General features: G+C 45.6%; 1 protein-coding gene across 6 annotated transcripts in view; it reads right to left on the bottom strand.

The window, feature by feature from the left end:
* The window catches only part of ZHX3 (zinc fingers and homeoboxes 3), a 127,266-nt gene that overhangs the window by 105,506 nt on the left and 2,032 nt on the right, over positions 1-19,728 (bottom strand). For 4 of the 6 annotated variants that reach the window (XR_011472197.1, XM_070420966.1, XM_070420971.1 and 1 more), the window contains exon 1: positions 4,251-4,442. The exons of 1 other annotated variant lie outside the window; for it this stretch is intronic. The gene's annotated coding sequence lies outside the window, so the exon portion shown is untranslated. Of the gene's footprint in view, positions 1-3,438; positions 3,566-4,250; positions 4,443-19,728 lie in introns of those variants that run through there. One more of the 6 variants, XM_070420970.1, reaches the window with a different exon arrangement.

The raw sequence follows: 19,728 nt of genomic DNA, 5'->3' as shown, positions 1-19,728 counted from the left end.
AAAAATAAGATTTTTTTTTTTTTTTCAAAAACTCACTATTTGAAATTCAAGGCTTTAAAAAGCTTACTCTCACACTGTGTCCTCTCTGTAAACGTTCTACCTTAAGATACAATTTTTCCCATCCTTATAATAAAAATGCAATTATGTGTTTTACTATCAATGTCTTTTCATCCTGAAAGATGAAACTGGTCCTTTCAAACAGTCCAAGAGTCATATGAGAGGTATAAAATGCTCAAGAGATCAAGAATTTATTTTAAAATGTTAAAAAACTTAAGTGTACTTTCCCGGCCATCCAAAAACCGATAAGCAAGGAGCTGAAAAGGATAGAATTCCCAGGAAAAATATGTAAATATAACAGCTACTCCTCAAATGAAAACACATAAAAGCTGTAATTATATCTCTGGGTATTTGTTAACCCAAAAAAACTCACCATGCTCTTGAGGCTTATACTGTCACTAAGAACTATCAAATTGAAATCATAGTTGTAAACATAACTGGGATATTTTACATGTTTAAAAGATTTCCAATGTTTCACAAGGGATGATGTATAAGAAGGAAAGTCAGTAACATTTGCCAAAACTGTTCCTTCCCTCATTGTGAAATTAAATCAAGACTGAAATTCTTTTTTACAATCATAAGACTCACTTTGTAAAATTCTTCTGTTCAGATAAGGAGAGGACTAGCCTGACTTGTAAGGAATTGTTATTCCATTTCATGATGTAGCTATGTAAAAGCCTAGGAGGCTACCAGGAAGGTCACATGAATTGATGGATAATGAGCATTCATTCATTCATTCATTCATTCAACAAAATATTGATTAAGCACCCATAAGTGTCAGGTGCTATTCTGGGCCCTGAGGTTACATCAGTGAAAAAGTCTCACATTTAGGGGTTAATGGGGGAGCCAATAAAACAACAGGTAAATACATATGTATTTGCCAAGTGGTGTAAGTGCTATGAAGATAAATAAGTAAAGTGAGTTGAAGGAGGGCTGGAGAATGAAATGTATATTACCCACAATGATCAGGGAAAGCCTGATGGTTATACCTGAGCAGAGACTTGAGGCCAGCACCATGATATCCAGGGAACAGAGTTCTAGATAGAGGAACAGCAAGTGCAAAGTCATTGAGGCTAGGGTATGCTTGAAGTTTTTAAGGCATAGCAAAGAGAACCGTCCAGCATGGCTGAAAGTGAAGACAGGGAGATAGCCTGACAGGCAAGAACTTCAGATTTTACTTTAAAATGAGAAGCTGCCAAAACCGGTTTGGCTCAGTGGATAGAGCATCGGCCTGCGGACTGAAAGGTCCCAGGTTCGATTCCGGTCAAGGGCATATACCTGGGTTGCGGGCACATCCCCGGTGGGAGATGTGCAGGAGGCGGCTGATCGATGTTTCTCTCTCATCGATGTTTCTAACTCTCTATTTCTCTCCCTTCCTCTCTGTAAAAAATCAATAAAATATATTTAAAAAAAAAAAAAAGATTAAAAAAAAATAATAATAAAATAAAATAAAATAAAATGAGAAGCTATTGGAGTGCTCTAACAGAGGTTCTAACTTTTTAAAAAGATCACAAAGGGAACACAAGTTCTTACTCATAAAAACAAAACAAGTAGATAACTCTCAATCTATTTATAAGTTTTTAAAAAATACAATAAAACAATCTTATAGTATGGTAGCATTTTGTAAAAAAATACTCACACATAGGAACAAAAAACTAAAAAGATAAATACTGTGATTTACTATGGTTTGTGGGATTGTGATTTTTTTTTCTTAGGTTTTGGTTTTTCTAGTTTTCTGCCTTACACATGAATTACTTTTGAAAATTTAAATGTTATCTTAAGGGGGGGAGCACTCCCACTGTGAGACTGCCTTAGTCTGAAATTTTAATTATGGGAAAAAAATAAATAAATAAAGCATGGGAAACATTTTCTCCAAAAATTACTCGACTTTCTATTCAATGTTTGCCTATAATGAAGCACTGCACAAATCAAGCGCTGTTCAATGTATCAAGGTCACAAAACCAACTTGGTTAATATGTTTATCATTACACTAGAGGCCTGGTGCATGAAATTCGTGCATGGGAGGGGGGCTGTCCCTCTGCCAGCCTGCACCCTCTCCAATCTGGGACCCCTCAGGAGATGTCCAACTGCTGGCAGTCGGACATCCCTCTCACAATCCGGGACTGCTAGCTCCTAACCACTCACCTGCCTGCCTGCCTGCCTGATTGCCCTGTAACCTCTCCTCTGTCAGCCTCATTGCCCCCTAACCTCTCCTCTGCCAGCCTGATTGCCCCCTAACCTCTTCTCTGCCAGCCTGATTGCCCCAACTGCCCTCCCCTGCAGGCCCGATGGCCCCCAACTGCCTTCCCCTGCTGGCCCGATGGCCCCCAATTGCCCTCCCCTGACAGCCAGATGGCCCCCAACTGCCCTCCCCTGACAGCCAGATGGCCCCCAACTGCCCTCCCCTGCCAGCCTGGTCACTCCCAACTGCCCTCCCCTGCCGGCCATATTGTGGTGGCCACCTTGTGGCAGCCATCTTGTGACAATGTGAGGGTGGCCATCTTGTGATGATGTGAGGGTATCCTGTGAGGGCACGAGGACCACCTAGGCTTTTGGCTTTTATTAGTATAGACAGTAGCTCTGTCCTCTAAAGCAACTTTGATTACCATCTTTCCAGGGCAGCAATAGAAAGCCCTTTTCATTAATTTCTTAAGACTCTTTGATACTATTTTGCTGCTTCTGGATTTTTCCACTGTATGTCTCTTAGAAACAAATTAAGCCAGAATAAGTTGTTCCAGCTAATAAAGTGTACTTTGGGTTCTTTCCCCGTGATTGAGAATTCTCCAGCAAAATACCAAATTGTTTTAGGACGCATTTTCTCTGCAATACTAGGTTACTACAAATAAAGAGCATCAAGATAACAATATACAAGAATGTGTATAGTCCTAACTGGTTTGGCTCAGTGGATAGAGCGTCGGCCTGCGGACTGAAGGGTCCCAGGTTCGATTCCCGTCAAGGGCATGTACCTTGGTTGCGGGCACATCCTCAGTGGGAGGTGTGCAGGAGGCAGCTGATCGATGTTTCTCTCTCATTGATGTTTCCAACTCTCTATTCCTCTCCTTTCCTCTCTGTAAAAATTTCAATAAAATATATTTAAATAAAAAAGAATGTGCATAAATGGAAACTACAGGAATCCTTTTTTAAAGCAAGGATAAGTGGGGGTCTCATGAGTAAATTACTATGTGTCCACATAATTTAATACAGAAAAGAGTATATGCCCTCCCTACTCCTTTACACACACACACACACACACCCCCATCATTTAACAGTTTCTCCCAGGGCACAAACTCAGGACAATCACTCCTCAGAAATGCAAACCACTCAACTCAAAGTGACTCAGGCTCTCAAACACTTTGCACCTGAGCGCCACATCCCACCCACCACTCCATCACGTTCAACAGGCTTCTCTGAATGAAAATCCCAAACCGGGAAGGTCTAACTGGCCCCCAACACCGCTCACACGCCACGCGCGGCATCCGGGAACGCGGCGCCCGGGTTTCTGTCTTCCCGAGGCCCAACCAGGGTTCCAGGATTCAGGATCCTACTGTACCCCAACGGGTCGAGTCCGGATTCGTCTGCCTCCCTAGTCGAACTGGCGCTCTTTAGACCAGAGGCAGTGGCCGGGCCTTCCCCGAAGGACACGCGGGCCGGCGGGAGTCGGGGCAAGTGGCTCTGACCTCCCAGCATCTCCGCCTCCCGTCCCGCACTCCCCTCCCTGCTCTCGGGCGCACGTGTCGCCCCCCGGCGCACCCTCGGACACGCACCCTCACACGGGCGGGCGGGCGGGCATCTGCGGACCCCCACTTTCCCTCCACACCCCCCTCGTTGCTCCTTTCGCAACTGTCTGGGCGACCTGAGCTACACTGAACCCTAGGAGTGGTGGCACCCCACGCCCCCAGGACGCCCGAGCCTGAAGCTGGGGGAGGGGGTGATGACAGATGGGCGAAGGGCGGGGCTTCGGGGGGAAGGGGCGGAGCCTCCCAGCATGGAGGTGCTGGCGGCTGACAGTAAGAGTGGGGCAGCAGGCGGGAGGGGTGCGCGGACACTGCGGGCAGGGCCGGGGGGCCAGACGTGGCGGGAAGGAGCTCGCGCAGACACAGGGGGCTGACAGGCAGAGACACACACAGACACGGGAACTGACAGTCGCGGGGACACACGGGCCGGCGGGCCGGCGGGCCGCGGCAGGCGCTCACCTGGCAGCGGCGGCGGCGGCGGCGGCGCCCGCGGCCGGGCGGCTCTCACCGCGCTCCGGGCCTCTCTCCTGGCGGCCGGCCGGCCGGCCGTCGCAGGCCCGGCTGAGGCGGCGGCGACGCTGGAGCCGCAGACTGCTGAGCGGCGGGGACGCAGCTGCACTAACCGACTCCCGGCCGCTCGGCTCGGCTCGGCCGTACTCGGAGACGCTCGGCTCCGCTCGATCCCGCTCGGCTCAGCTGGGGGCGTGGCCCGAGGCCCCCCGCCCAAGTCGCCTCTGGCGCCGGTGGGCGGGGCTTCCATGCGAGCGCGAGCCCCCTGACGTACCCGAGACCAGACCTTGCCCCGGGCGCATGCGCGGGCTGCGGTCCTGCTCTGCCCCGCGTGGAACTTGAGGGGGTTGGTGAAGAAGGGGACAGGGGCGGATGCTGCGGCCCCAGAGGTTACCGGCTTTTGTATTCCATATCCTGGTCTTTCTGGAGGACCAGCTAAGGAAGGCCACACCAAGCTACACTTTGAAAAGGATGTGGGCAGGGGCCAGAGGCCGTCCCCGCCCTCTCCCCCACCCCCGTCCAGTGTTTCCCAGCTCGCGTCACCGTGGGACTCCGTCTTTCTTTCATCCCACCAACAGGCGCGTCACTGCAGTTTTGAAACTCTTCTGTTTCCTAAACAGGACAACAACTCCTCATAACTGCTTTCCTAACGTTACATTTTCAGGGACTTGAAACTTGAAAGCATCAATTAGCCCCCTCATAGAATAATGCTGGCCCTTCTTCACAGCTTCTGTTGTGTAACCTGTAACACCTGGGATGGGAGTGGGTCTTTTCCTGAGTTTTCCTCACATGCTCCAGGCACCGTGTTTGTTATAGAGCCCAAGTCTGCAGCAAATGTGCTCAGGAAGTGGTCCCCACCTCTAGGATCTAGTGATTAATAAACAGCAAGAGCTCTGCAGCCTGACTAACTGGGTTGGAATCCCAGATCTGCATTATACCAGCAGATGAACAGTTGGTGGAGTGACTTGGGACGTGCTACTTAATCTCTCCTCCGTAAAGGAGCTATGAAAATATTAGTACCGAAGCCAATAGGAATGGTTGAAAGGATTAAATAACAGCACAGGTAAAGTTTTCCACACAGTGCCTGTTGTTGAATAAGTAAGGCTGGCTTTAACTTTAGTTTACTTACAATTTTCAGAGCCTGAAAACCAGTCGACATATACGAAGGTGGGCCAAAGTAGTGAGTATGCGAAAATTTATTTTTGTATTATGTATTTTTCTATATGAACTGTAAACCTACTTTTGCCCCCCACACACACACACTCACAAGGGCTGAGCAATATGTCAAACTTGACATGTACAATGCCAAACTGAAAACTGCTCCTCAACTTGCTCCTTTCACAGTCTTCCCCACCTCAATGAAATGTCAATTCCTCCTCCTGGTGGCTCAGGACAAACCATTGGAATCATCCTTGACTGGTCTCTAGTATCACATTCCACACGCAATCTAGCAGCAAAGCTTGTCAGCTCTCCCTACAGTACCCTCATCTTCTCTTTCCTGGAGTATTGCAATAACCTGCTACCTGCTCTCCCTGAATTCATTCTGCTCTCATGGCTGCTTGTTCTCAAGCAGCCAGAGGGATTCTGTTGAAACCTAAGTCAAAACATATTTCTCCTCTAAAGCCTTCAATGGCTTCCCACCTCACTCAGAGCAAAAACCAAAGTCTTTTTTTCAAGGACCTTCAAGATTCTATGTGACTGCACCCCTCCGCTCCCCAGCACTCTGTGTCTCCATCCAATCCACCCCCTCACTCCATTCCAGCCACACTAGCCTCTTTCCTGCTCCTAGAACATGCAGGCCACCTCAGGACCTTTGCCCTTGGTATTTCTTCCCCCCAAGATATCAAAAAGGCATGCATCCTTACTCCAAATATCTACTCAAAAGTCATCTCCCCAGGCAGGCTGGTGTGGCTGAGTTGGCTGAATGTTGACCCATGCACCAAGAGCTCATGGGTTCGATTCCTGGTCAGAGCACATGTCCCAGTTTTGGGCTCAATCCCCAGTAAGAGGCCTGCAGGAGGCAGCTGATAAGTGTTTCTCTTTCTTAGATGTTTCTATTTCTCTCCCTCTCCCTTCCTTTCTCTCTAAAATCAATTATATATAGATATAAATCAACTCCCCAGAAAGACCTCCCAGACCACTCTACTAAAATATCAAGTCCCAACCCCCATCACTCTCTCTTTCCTCATCCTACTTTATTTTTCCTCATGGCCCTTATGACCTGAATATCATCTGTAATGTCCCAAGGGCAGGAACTTTGTGTTCTAGCATCTGGAGCATGGCCTGACATGACCTGAATATCATCTGTAATGTCCCAAGGGCACGAACTTTATATTCCAGCATCTGCAACATGGCCTGACATGCTCAAGCACTCAATAAATATTTGTTGAGTGAAAGTATATATGGAATGTGTTGTTCCAAAGGACTCCATTTACTCAACCAGCTTATCTGAGCATGTGCTCTGACCCAGGCCCTGTGGGATGCAGAGGTAAAGGAGGCACTCTCCCGACCACTGAGAACTCAGTATTTTGGAGGAGACAGACATGTAAAGAAGCGCTTCTGGAAGAAAGTATGTCACGCTCTATGGATATGCCCACTGCTTTGGGAAGTAGAGAGAAGGACATAATTAATACTACATAAGAGAGTGTGGAAAGGCTTCCCAGAGGAGGTGACATTAGGCTGGTTCTAAAGAGATGAGGAGGAGGAGACTCCAGGCAGAGGAAACAGCATGCACGTAAAACCAGTGTTGGGAGGTTTGTCATAAATCTCATTTACCAAGAAGGCAAATTATTATTTTTTAAATAATTTAAGAAGATTCCAGGTGGTTCCTATAATGTCACCTGCACTCACTCACATTCTGATGAGCTTTCTCAAGCGGGAAAGAAACTGTCAGAAGTATAGTTGAGGCAATAGAGTTACAACCTGAGCTCCATTTTATTGGAGTGAGCTACACCTGTGACTTTTTTTAAGGTCAGGGTCCAGAGGCAAAGAGCATGTATCATGAGACGTTTACTGGCTGCAAGTACCAGTTACCGATCAGGCCAGTTTAAGGAAAATAAAAGGAGAACTTAAAGCTTAGGGTGGGGGCAGGAGGGTGGTTCTCTCAGGCCAAGGCCAAGAACCCAGCTGGACTTCTGAATGAATTAGAAGCAGAGCAAGGGTTACCAGTAGGACCATCTCTCTGCAAACTTGTTTTCTCTGATTCATGATAATAAAATGGACATATGTCTGCCAGCCACTCCCAAGTACATGACAATTCCAGAGAGAGACTAAAAATCCCTAATTGTTCCAATTTCCAAATCCCAGAAAAGAGGTTCTCATTGCCCCAACTTGAGTCAGGTGCCCCCTCCTAGTTCACCAGGAACCCACCCCTGTGGATCAGGACCACAAAAAAGGAATTGTTTGGGGTTGAGGAGATATCTTAATAGAACTCCCTCATAGAACTATTAATTTCACATATTGGAAAAACATCTGGGAGACATTTGATTGTGACACAGGAGATGATTATTGAGTTTCTGATTTCTGCTTAGTAGGGAGGCCTCTATAGGCAGCAATCAAAGCAGGAAGTTGTTCTTTTCCCAACAAAAAGTGGACAGAAACTGGGGTGGTCTCCATAAGTCCTCTGTAGTGGGTATTCTGATGGCCTCCTGTGGTAGTTGATATTAATACCAGCCACCAAATATTTTAGGGTTCGCTTGTGAAACACCTGTTAGGATTGTACTTCTTTACATCTGGGAGTCAGGAGTGGCCATGTCACTTTTATGATGGTCAATAAAGTATGAGTAGAAGTATATCACTCCTGGATCCACATTTTAGGAGCTAGCAGGCTATTTTTTGTTTTCTCTTTCCCTCAGTAACAGCAAAAGACAATGCTTGAGATAGTTGTAGTTCCATCAGCCGAGGTCCTGGAGTGAGAAAACGTGGAATAATGCCCCTAGATGACCCATAGTGGATATGTAGTATTAGCAAGAAATAAACCTTTGCTGTTATAAAAAAAAATCGTGCTTGTTTGTTATCACAGCAAAACCCAGCCTATCCTGAGAGATGCATCTTCCTAACATCCAGTCTATCTCACCCCCCATTGTACAGCAAGACAATCTGAGTGGGAGGGACCTTCATCTCCCACATGGGTGTGGACCCTAAGCCAGTTGAAGTAATCTCATGCACCTTGTATTGGTTGCTCCAGAGATAGCCCTCTTACCCTGGCCTACATCTATCAGTACCCAATATTCACCTCATTGTACTAGTTGCATAAAACCTCCACTGTCTCCCTGGATGTCAGTAAGGAGCGATTTGCTGCTGGCAGCTACTTTGTGACCAGGAAGAGAGTCAGCCTAACGATGACACCAGTGCATGGAAAAGGAAAGGGCAGATGAACTGAAGAGAAACAGAGCTGGGGTGCTGATCAAGGCTTACCTGAATCCATCTACCCAATAAAGTTACCTAAGTCAATAAATTCCCTTTAGCATTGATTCTCATTTGACTTGGATTCTCTTATACTTGAAACCAAAAGCATTCCAACTGTGACTGTTCACTGCATACTTCTGAGCAGTAGCCAGTGCCATTAACTCACAGGTGGGAAGGAGTCTGAGCTATGAACAAGTGCAGGAAGAGAAGCTGAAAATTCTACCTGATTTATATGCCAGTTCCTTATCAAGAATGAGTATCACGACGCAGGCACAGCACAGAGAAGGACCAGGATAAGGCCTGATGTCAGAGCCTGTCTTCTGCTAGCACTCACAGCTGGGGTTCTGCTGCCTCTATGGGCAGCCCAGCCCAGAACCCCCGTCCTAACACAGGGTGGGACCTGGAATCACATCTTATTTTCTAAACATGCAGTTTCTGCTGGACCAGAGATGAGTTTGAATGTCCCTGAGCTCTCCAAGCTCAAGGCAGTGTCTGTCCCCACCCACTGCTCTCCAATAAATATGTATTGTGCACCTACCATGTCCCTGACCCTCTGTTAGGTTCTGGATATGCAACAGTGAATAAAACCAGAGACCTTCATGGAGCTTACAGCCTAATAAGTAGGGCAGATATTGGTCAAATAATCAACAACATAAATCTTACATGGTGCCGTGTACCATGAGATCCGGTGGGGGGCGGCGGGGGGGGGGGGGGGGGGGGGTGGAAACCTTGGAGAATTTAATGCTGGCAAGCCTGCACTACCAGATTTTCAAGTCAAAGAAAAACAATTCTAGGTGGAAACACAGAACTATAGGACAAAATGAAGATCACAGGAAACAGTATATATGTGGATAAATATGAAAACTACTTTACTTTATTTTTTTATTATTTTATATATATATTTTATTGATTTTTTACAGAGAGGAAGGGAGAGAGATAGAGAGTTAGAAACATCGATGAGAGAGAAACATCGATCAGCTGCCTCCTGCACATCTCTTACTGGGGATGTGCCCGCAACCCAGGTACATGCCCTTGACCGGAATCGAACCCGGGATCCTTCAGTCCACAGGCCGACACTCTATCCACTGAGCCAAACCGGTTTCAGCGAAAACTACTTTAACTTTTAAAATAATTACTATTGCCGAAACCGGTGTTGCTCAGTGGATAGAGCGTCGACTTGCGGACTGAAAGGTCCCAGGTTCGATTCCGGTCAAGGGCATGTACCTGGGTTGCGGGCACATCCCCAGTAGGAGATGTGCAGGAGGCAGCTGATCGATGTTTCTCTCTCATCGATGTTTCTAACTCTCTATCTCTCCCTTCCTCTCTGTAAAAAAATCAATAAAATATATTTTTAAAAAATAATAATAAATAAAATAAAATAATTACTATTTAAAGCAATAACAATGTATTTTGAGATTTGTAACATGTAAAAGTAAACAATATAACAGAAATATCATAGAAGGTAGAAGCAATAAAGAGAATTATACTGTTATGAGGTTCTTACATTGTCGGGAAAATTGTAAAATACTAATTCAAGTTATGCTGCAATAAGTAAGGGTGTATATCATAATCTCTAAAGTAAGCATTAAAAACATAAAAATGGTTTATCTAACATTCCAGTGGAAAAGAAATTGAAAGCAAGGCTTCAAAGAGATAGTTGTACACTCGTGTCCATAGCAACATTATTCAAAATAGCCAAAATGTGGAAGCAGCTCAAATGTCCATCAATAGGCAAATGAAAAAACAAAATGTAACATACTCATACAGCGGAATATTATTCAGCCTTTAAAGGAAGAAAGTTCTGACATATACTACAACATAGATGAACTTTAAAGACATAAAGCTAAGTGAAATAAGTCAGTCACACACACAAAATAAAAATAAATAAGTGAGTCACAAAATACAAATACCCTATTGCTCCATTTATATGAATTACAGGCATACCTCAGAGAGATTATGGGTTCAGTTTCCGACCACCATGATAAAGTGAATATAGCAATGAATTTTTTTGGTTTCCCAGTTCATATATTTACACTATCCTATAGCCTATTAAGTGTGCAATAGCATTACATCTAAAAAACAACAACAATGTATATATCTTAATTTAAAAATACTTTATTGCTAAAAAAAAATGCTAACCATTATCTGAGATTTCAATGAGTCAATCTTTTTGCTTGTGGAGGGTCTTTTAATTTGTAAAAAAAAAAAAAATGCAATATCTGCAAAGCACAATAAAGGTATACCTATATCTAAAGTAGTCAAATTCATAAAAACAAAAAATAAAATGGTGGTTGCCAGGGGCTGGGATGGGGGGAGGAATGGGCAGTTTTTGTTTAATGGAGATAGAGTTTCGGTTGTGCTAGCTAGATGAAAAGTATTCTGGAGACCGACTGCACTGAAGTGGGAGTTACTTAAAGCTAGTGAACTGTACACTTAAAATGGCTACAATGGCACATTTTCTTATGTGTATTTTATTTTTTTATGCTTTTATTGACTTTAGAGAGAGAGAAAGGGAGAGGGGGAGAGAGAGAAACATCCACGAGAGAGAGAAACATCAATTGGCTAGCTCCTGCTCACTCCTTACTGGGGATTGAGCCCACAGCCTGAGCATATGCCCCCCACTGGGAATCAAACTGGTGACCTCTAAGTGTATAGGACGACACTCATCCAACTGAGCCACATTGGCCAGGGTTTGTTATGTGTATTTTACAACAGTTTTTTAGAAAAATTAAATGGAGCCCTAGACAGTTTGGCTCAGTGGATAGAATACTGAAGGGTCACGGGTTTGATTCCTGGTCAAGGGCAAGCACTTTGGTTGCAGGCTCAATCCCCGCCCCGAATGGGGTGCATTTGAGAGGCAACCAATTCATGTGTCCCTCTCACATCGCTGTTTCCCTCTCTCTGTCTCTCCCCTCTCTTCCACTCTCTCTAAAAATCAAAGGAAAAAATATCCTTGGGTGAGGATCAACAAAATAAAACAAAATCAAATGGAGAAGATAAAATGAAACAATAATATATCCAAAAGAAGTGAGAAAAACAGGAACAAACACCAGGTAGTACAAATAAAAGACAAATAAAATTATAGCGGAAAATGATTTGGAACCATACCTGTAATTATGTTAAATGTAAGTGGACTAAATACTTAATAAAAAGAAAAAGTTTGACAGGCTGAATTACACAAACAAACAAAAAGACTCAACTATGCAAAATTTATAAGAAACACACTTTAATTTAAGGACGTATAGGTTGAAAAATTAAAAACGGAAATATAGCTAACATTTAAATAAGAAATATTATCTACCTTATACAAATTCTATAAGAAAATAAGGGAACAATTCCCAATTTATTTTATAAGGTCAGCATAATCCTACTACCAAAACTTGGCAAGAATATGACAAGAGAAAATACCACAGTCTAGTATCTTTCATGATCATAAATACAACAACCTTAAACAAAATGTTAGCAAATCATATACAGCATAAATAAAAAGGATAATAAATAAAAACCAAGTGGAGTTTGTCCCAGAAATGCAAATCCGTTTAACATTTTAAAATCAACCAAACACTTTAACATAATAAAATAAAAAATAATTTTTAAAAAAATATAGTTTATTGATTTTTTACAGAGAGGAAGGGAGAGGGAGAGGGATACAGAGTTAGAAACATTGATGAGAGAGGAACGTCGATTCAGCTGCCTCTTGCACGCCCCCTACTGGGGATGTGCCCGCAACCCAGGTACATGCCCTTGACCGGACTCGAACCTGGGACCCTTCAGTCTGCAGGCCGACGCTCTATCCGCTGAGCCAAACCAGTTAGGGCTAAAAAAATAATTTGATCATCTGAATAGGTAATTTTAAAAAGTACTTGCTAAAATTCAATACCTATTCACAATCAAAAGCTTTTAGCAACCTAGGAATAGAACTTCCTCAATTTGATACAGGAAATATGGGGGGGGGGGGGGGGGGGACAAAAACACCAAAGCTGGAGCTAACATCGTCCTTAATGGTAAAATATTGAACACTTTCCTCCCTAAGGTCAGAACAGAGCAAGGATATCAGTTGTCACCACCTCTAATCAACATTTTACTCTATGTCCTAGCCAGGACTGTAAGGCAAGAAAAAAAAAAAAAAGTCATAAAGATAAGAAAAAAAAGTAAAACTGTCTTTATTCAAAGATAATATGATAGTGGAGATAGGAAATCCTAAGAAATCTTAAACTTTTAGGACCAGTAAATGACCATCTTAGACTGGCTGCTATCATGAAATACCACAAACGGGGTCTTATCAACAATAAAAATGTATTTCTCACAGTTCTGGAGGCTGGAAGTCTGAGATCAGGGTGCCACATGGTTGGGTTCTGATGAAGGCCCTCTTCTGGGTTGCCAATTCAATACTATCCCAAAATCAACCTTATTTCTATCGTCCAGCAAATGTCAGAAAATAGTTTTTAAAAAGAATAGTCAAAATAGTTTTGAAATAACAACAATAACAAAAAATGCCAAGTACAGACAAACCTCAAACAATTCACTTCTCGACCCGACAACCCTTTCATGCTGATTCCTGTATGACCAATCATGCATGTCTCAGGCAACAACAAAGGGGAGAATGCACAGGTATGAGTCAGTTTACCACTAAACCTTATGTTGTTAGCATCTCAGGAAATTGTGCTGTGAATATTTTTGTGGGCTTTTTTCCCTTTTGTTGCTGATTATTGTTAAATTTTCATTTTTTAATACATTTCATTTTCTTTCTTTAAAATGTATTTTTATTGATTTCAGAGATGAAGGGAGAGGGAGAGAGAGATAGAAACATCAATGATGAGAGAGAATCATTGATTGCCTCCCCATGCCCCCTACTAGGGATCAAGCCACAACCTGGGCATGTGCCCTGACTGGCAATTAAACCTTGACCTCCTGGTTCGTAGGTCAATGCTCAACCACTGAGCCATGCCAGCTGGGCCGGTTGAACTTTATAAAAACTGAACATTAGTTGTTAAATATCTGTTCATTTTAATACACATAGATCTACTTCACACTTGGAGAGAAGGGTAATGCATATATTTATTATCTTGATTGTGGTGATGGTTTCATGGGTATCTTCACGGTGTGGGGAGCAGGCCTAAGCCATCAGTAGGACATCCCCTGAGAACTCCTGGACTGTGAGAGGGCACAGGCTGGGCTGAGGGACCGCCCCCTGCTCCAGTGCAGGAATTTTTGTGCACCGGGCCTCTAGCCATAAATAACCTCCTCCTTGTCATCATGTATCTAAGCAAACTTTCTTCAAAATACAGTTCAAGGAATGAGGTTGCTGAACAACATGCCCGAGTCAGGTTTCCCCATGCAGCCCGCTGCAGGGGGAGTCCCAGTTTCTTCACTTGAGTTTCTGACCCTTTCCTGCTGCAACAAGACAGAGGGCAAGGACTTAGGTCCATGGCATCCCCCTTCAATTTGGTAGCGTCCTCATGGTTGCTGACAATGAATTCTTCAGGCACATGGCTGTGGCCATTCCGCAAGTGTGTAACAAATGAAATGTCTTTATTTTTTACTTGTTTTTTTGTCCTGTTTTGAGGGACGGATGCAGGTTAGAGAAAGGAGCTCTATAGCCTGTCTTTCAGGGCACGCCCTGGCGGCCTTCAAAGGTCCACCTACAGGAGGGAGCTGGGCCTCAGGGCTTAGCCAGGGTTTGAAGCAGCCAGGAATGCAGCGACCCAGCTGGTCGCTCAGGAACACCTCAGTGAGCAAGGCTGCGGGGAAGGAAGTCATTACACAGACAGCTGGGCTACAAAAAACAAAAATACTCCACACACCAAACTCTACAAAGCAGTGTGGCTGGGTGCCCCATGACTCAGCGGGTTGTCTGCCATGTGGCACACAACCCTCACCCACTGCTGGCCACTCCTCTGAGCAGCTTGGAAATGACTGGGCGGGGGCCCTGGGGAAATCCATGACTGTCTTCTCTCTCCACCCTCTCTGCTCTGCCATTGCTACCCTCAGCAGCTCCCTTCTCCTCACCCCTTCCTTTTTCACCCTTTGGCCCCTAAAATAAAAAATGGCTGGAATTTAGTATTTCACACCTGATGGAGACTTTGTGGGGACACTGAGGTCAAAACACTGGCAACCGCCCTAGCTGGTTTGGCTCAGTGGATAGAGGTTCAGCCTGCGGACTGAAGGGTCCCAGGTTCGATTCTGGTCAAGGGCACATGCCTGGGTTGCAGGCTGGATCCCCAGTGGGGGGCATGCAGGAGGCAGCCAATCAATGATTTTCTCTCATCATTGATGTTTTTATCTCTCTCTCCCCCTCCCTTCCTCTCTGAAATCAATAAAAATATATTTTAAAAAAACACAAACAAAACACTGGCAACCTACTGATTCAGATAGATACCAGCAACAAGTCATACCACCTGGGCAGGGGCCATATCACCTGGAGAGAGGCCGAGGAAGACAGACGGCAGCAAGGGAGACTTCAAGCCAGAGGCAAGACCATCAGAGATGCAGATATTTACTCACTAATCCTGACTGGAGACCTACTCTGTGCCAGATACAATTCTGAGAATAGAAAGGTGCAGACAGATCCAATGTCTTGTCATCCTGAGAGCTACATTCTCCTGGGGGAAGACCCACAAACACCAAATACCATAAATTAGTAAATTAGGTAGCATCTGAAAAGGTGATAGGGCTACCAGAAAAGATTAGAACAGGGAAAGGTGGATGGGAGGGGTCAGGGTAGAAAGGTGACATCTGAGTCATCTGGAGGTGGTGGGGGAGTGAGCCATGTGGGTGTCCAGGGAAAGAGCATTCTGGGTAGAGGAAACCACCAGGGCAGAGGGGGCAGTGTGCCTGGTATGCTTGAGAACCAACCAGGAGGTGAATGTGGCGGCTGCAGGCAGTGAGGGGGAGGTGAGTGGGAGATGAGAGCAGAGAGGTGGGAGACTGGGAACCACTGGTGGGTTTTGAGCAGAGATCTAACCAGAACTGACTTTGGTTTTAACAGCGTCCCACTGTCAGGTGGCTCTGACCTCAGAGTCTGATGCAAGAGGAATACAAAATGAAACTACTGAATGTGGCAATGGTTTCCATGGGTATCTACACCTGTCAAAATTCAAATGCACACTTTAAACACGTGTGGTTTACTGAACACCAGTCAGACCTTAATAAAACTGGGAAAGTATGGAGCTTTAAATCTGTTACTATTTTCCCCACTTGATTCCCTAAATTCTATCCAGGCTGTTGTGTGTACATCTAAGTCGTAGCTGCTCACTGCTGTGTAGAAAGAAGTCTTGCCAAAGACATAGAATTGTATGAAGTCAATGAGAGTGATGCTGGGAACAGCTGGAATCACAAAGCATTGGCAGTGAGGGACTGGCAGTGTTAGAAAAGGACATCTCAGGGCAGGAGTTTCCAAAGAATGATTTAAGTAAGAGATAAGAGAAGCCTTTGGAAAAACCAAAGGAGCCCAGAATTATTTTTGGATTGTTATGCTTTTGAGAAAATACAATACTACATAAAGGATGTTATACCATGCAATCATACAATTGCTCCTTGCTCCCAAATTATTTAAATTATTCTTGGGTCACACTAAAAATTAGGATAGGGTGGCATGCATAACCAAAATTTTATTCAGTATAGGCTAAGATTTTGCTCAGCATATTTTTAAGTATAAGTTAATAACTGGTTTTCTTTTCTTCATGTATAACAATGGTTCCTACTTCACCAGCTTGCTTGTTATAAACTTCAAATAAGAGCATTCACTCACTTACACATGCAACTAATGCTAATTGTGGATCTCCTTTTGTGTACCAGGCACCAAGTGAGGCTTCAGGTTACAGTGATGAGCAAAAAGTGCTCTTGTGAAGACATAGCTTTCACTGAATGGTATATATAAGACCCACATAAAACACTAAGATGAAAAGACACATAATTCTATGAGAGCCTATGTAAGGGAAAGTCAATCAAGCCAGAAGGTGTGTTAATTAGCTATTACTGTGTAACAAATCACCCAAAACTTAGAAATTTTGAACAAAATACATGTACTAGAGGCCCAGTGCATGAAATTTGTGCACTCGGGGGGATCCCTCAGCCTGCCTGCACCCTCTCACAGTCTGGGAGCCCTCGGGGAATGTCCGACTGATGGCTCCAGGGAGCAGGCCTAAACCATCAGTCGGACATCCTTAGTGCTGCCAGGAGAGGCTCCCACCACCACCACTGCACTCGCCAGCTGTGAGCCTGGCTTCTGGCTGAGCCTTGCTCCTCCTGTGGGAGCACACTGATCACCAGGGTGCAGCTCCTGTGATGAGCATCTGCTCCCTGGTGGTCAGTGCGCACCATAGCAACCGGTTGTTCTGCTGTTCGGTCGGTTTGCATATTAGCCTTTTATTATGTAGGATTATCTCACTATTTCTATGAGCCAGGAGTCTGAGCATGGCTTAGTTGGGTCTTCTGCTTTGGGACTCACAAGGCTGCAATCAAGGTCACAGCCAGGCTGCATTCTCATTTGGAGGCTGAACTGGGGAAAAATTGCTTCCAAGCTCATGCAGGTTGCTGGCTGGGTTCATTTCCTTGTGACTATAGGACTAAGGACTCTAGCTTTTTGCTGGAGGCTGCCACAGCTTCTAGAGACCACCATAGCTCCTTGTGAGCTTCCTACACCTGGCTGTTTACTTCATCAAGTCAGCATGGAGAGTTTCCAGAGCTAGTCTGTAACATAATCACGGGAGTGACAGCTGACACCCCTGCCATATTCTATTGGTTAAAATCAAGTTACAGGTCCCGCCCACACTCAAAAGGTAGGGATCACACAAAGGCATGAAGACCAGGAGGCAGGGATACAGAGGGTCACCTGAGAGTCTGTCTGCCACTGAAGGCTTCCCTGAGGAAGTAAGAATGGAGCTGGGATCTAGTACGACTAGCAATGTTATGTCGCTCTCCTGATCAACAACCATCAGTTGTTCCTCAATGCCCACGGTTTTGCCCCAGATTCCAGGCCAGGCAGGCTATCTGCTTGTACTCACTTTCACTCCAGTATCCATGCCTTCATTCACCACTTCCACCCACTTAGGCTGCCGCTGGCTCTCTTGTATCTCCTCCATCTACTTAAAATTCAAGGCTGAGCATAAATTGATCCTCCCTAAACAATATTTTTGAACATATATTTCAACGAAGAGCACCATGCTAGACCCTCCTTGAATTGGAAAGCATAATGACGCATGATCCTGAATGCCAGACGCAGAGTGGGGAGCAGAGGGTAACCTCAAATAAGAAGAGGAAGAATAGAAGGTTCCTTTGCTGAAGGTCAAGTTCATGGGGCAGTTGGTAAGTCCTACGGGGACGTTAGATGCACAGAAAGCTCCACTTCATGCAATGCTTCATGATCTTTCCGTATTCTTCCCTAGGCTGGAAATCACCAGCTGGTTCCAAAAGGTTTCGGTCAAACTGACGTTTTTCTGGGAAGGACAGTTGGAGCCAGGAACTGCCCACCCGCAGCCCAAGCTGCCAGGCAACCTGGCCAGGCTGGCACCGGAGGCTTCTTTAGAAGGAGTAGGGAACAGCACAGAAGTCTCCTGCCCTCCAGCCCAGGATTCCCCGGCCTGCGGCCCAGAGTCTGGCTTCCTCTGGCCTGCGGCAGGGGGCGGGGCCAGAGGGGGCGGCTCTGCTTCCTCAGCCCTCAGAATATATTAGCCTTGGCCCTGCGACTCCAGCTTTGGACCCACTGCTGCGATAGGGGTCTGAATCTTTGCAGATGTCGTGAGGGCAGAAGCAGCCTGGATCTAGAGGTAGGGGAAGGCCTGGCTCCCGGAGTCCCCCTGCCCACCTTCCCCCTGCCCACTCCACCTGGAAGCCAGAGGGCTTTTTCTCAATACCCATTAAAGCTTCATTTGCTCTGAGCACCTCAACACCATCAGAATCCTTCCCCACCCCACACTCCCACCCACCTAGCTTCACTTTCCATCCTCAACAGTGAACTATCCCCAGGACCTTGTACAAACTAGACCCTACGACTGGAACATTGTTCCCACCTTTCTTCACCAAACAAATGGCAATTTTTTTTTTTCAGGCTTAGACATCTACTCAGGTGTGGGGCGCGGTTACGGTGTTTTGGCCAGGTTCAAACCTCGGACTAATGAAAGGACAGGGTCCTCTCATTGCCACGTGCAAGTCCCAGCTGGAGGGCAGAGCCCTCCCAGCACAATCATAGCCAACGGCTGTGGTTGTAAGCTTGAACCTATGGTCCAAACACGTAGCCCCACATGCCTTGTGCTAGAGTTCCGGTGCATGTAGTTGAGTGAGGTTGAAACTCACGAGAATGCTGTAAACAACGTGATCACGCCCCTACTTTGCCTCGTGGCATCTGCTATAAAATAAAGACACGGCTTGTGGGCGCTGTCCTTGTCTCATCAGGGAGGCAGCGTCCCACTGAGACCCAGCTTTCATTCTCTTGTCTGTCTTTCCTTAATCCTTTCACATCACCCTTGGTCGTGCTGGCGTGGCACACTCAGGAAAGCTTGACTTGACCCCTCCCATCCTGCTATGGGCTCCAGGGCTTGGCCCACCACAGCTCTCATATTTTCACATCATAGTCACCTGACTGCCTGTCTATTCTTGTCTTTCTTTTCCTTCTTCCTCTCCTTCCCTCCCCCCAAGCCTGTCCTGTGGCTGCAGCATCACCGGTGTCTGGCCCAGGCATGGTACTGGGTAAGACCATAAACACCTTGCCTGGTGGTCCTGTATACCTCTGCCTGGATTGGGGAGACTCCGCAGCCGCTTCATGTCTTAGAGCAGCGGGTCTCAAACTACAACTGGCATCTGAATCGCCTGGTGGTGGGTGGGGGCGGCACTTATAAAATACAGATGGCTAGGCCTCACCCCCAGAGTTTCTGCTTCAGTTGGTCTGGAGTAGGGCCCAAGTTTGCATTTCTAAGAAGTCCCCAGGTGTGGCTGCTGCTGCCAGCCCAGGAACCAACTTTAAGAATCACTTTTCGCAAGCGTGTCAAACCCACCGGCTGCGAGTTTGACATGCTTGAGAGCA

The sequence above is a fragment of the Myotis yumanensis genome, unplaced genomic scaffold, assembly GCF_028538775.1.
Source record: "Myotis yumanensis isolate MYYU_CA2020_CCGP unplaced genomic scaffold, mMyoYum1.0.hap1 SCAF_7, whole genome shotgun sequence".
In the NCBI taxonomy this organism is placed as follows: Eukaryota; Metazoa; Chordata; class Mammalia; order Chiroptera; family Vespertilionidae; genus Myotis; species Myotis yumanensis.
This window is presented reverse-complemented; position numbering and strand designations above follow the sequence as displayed.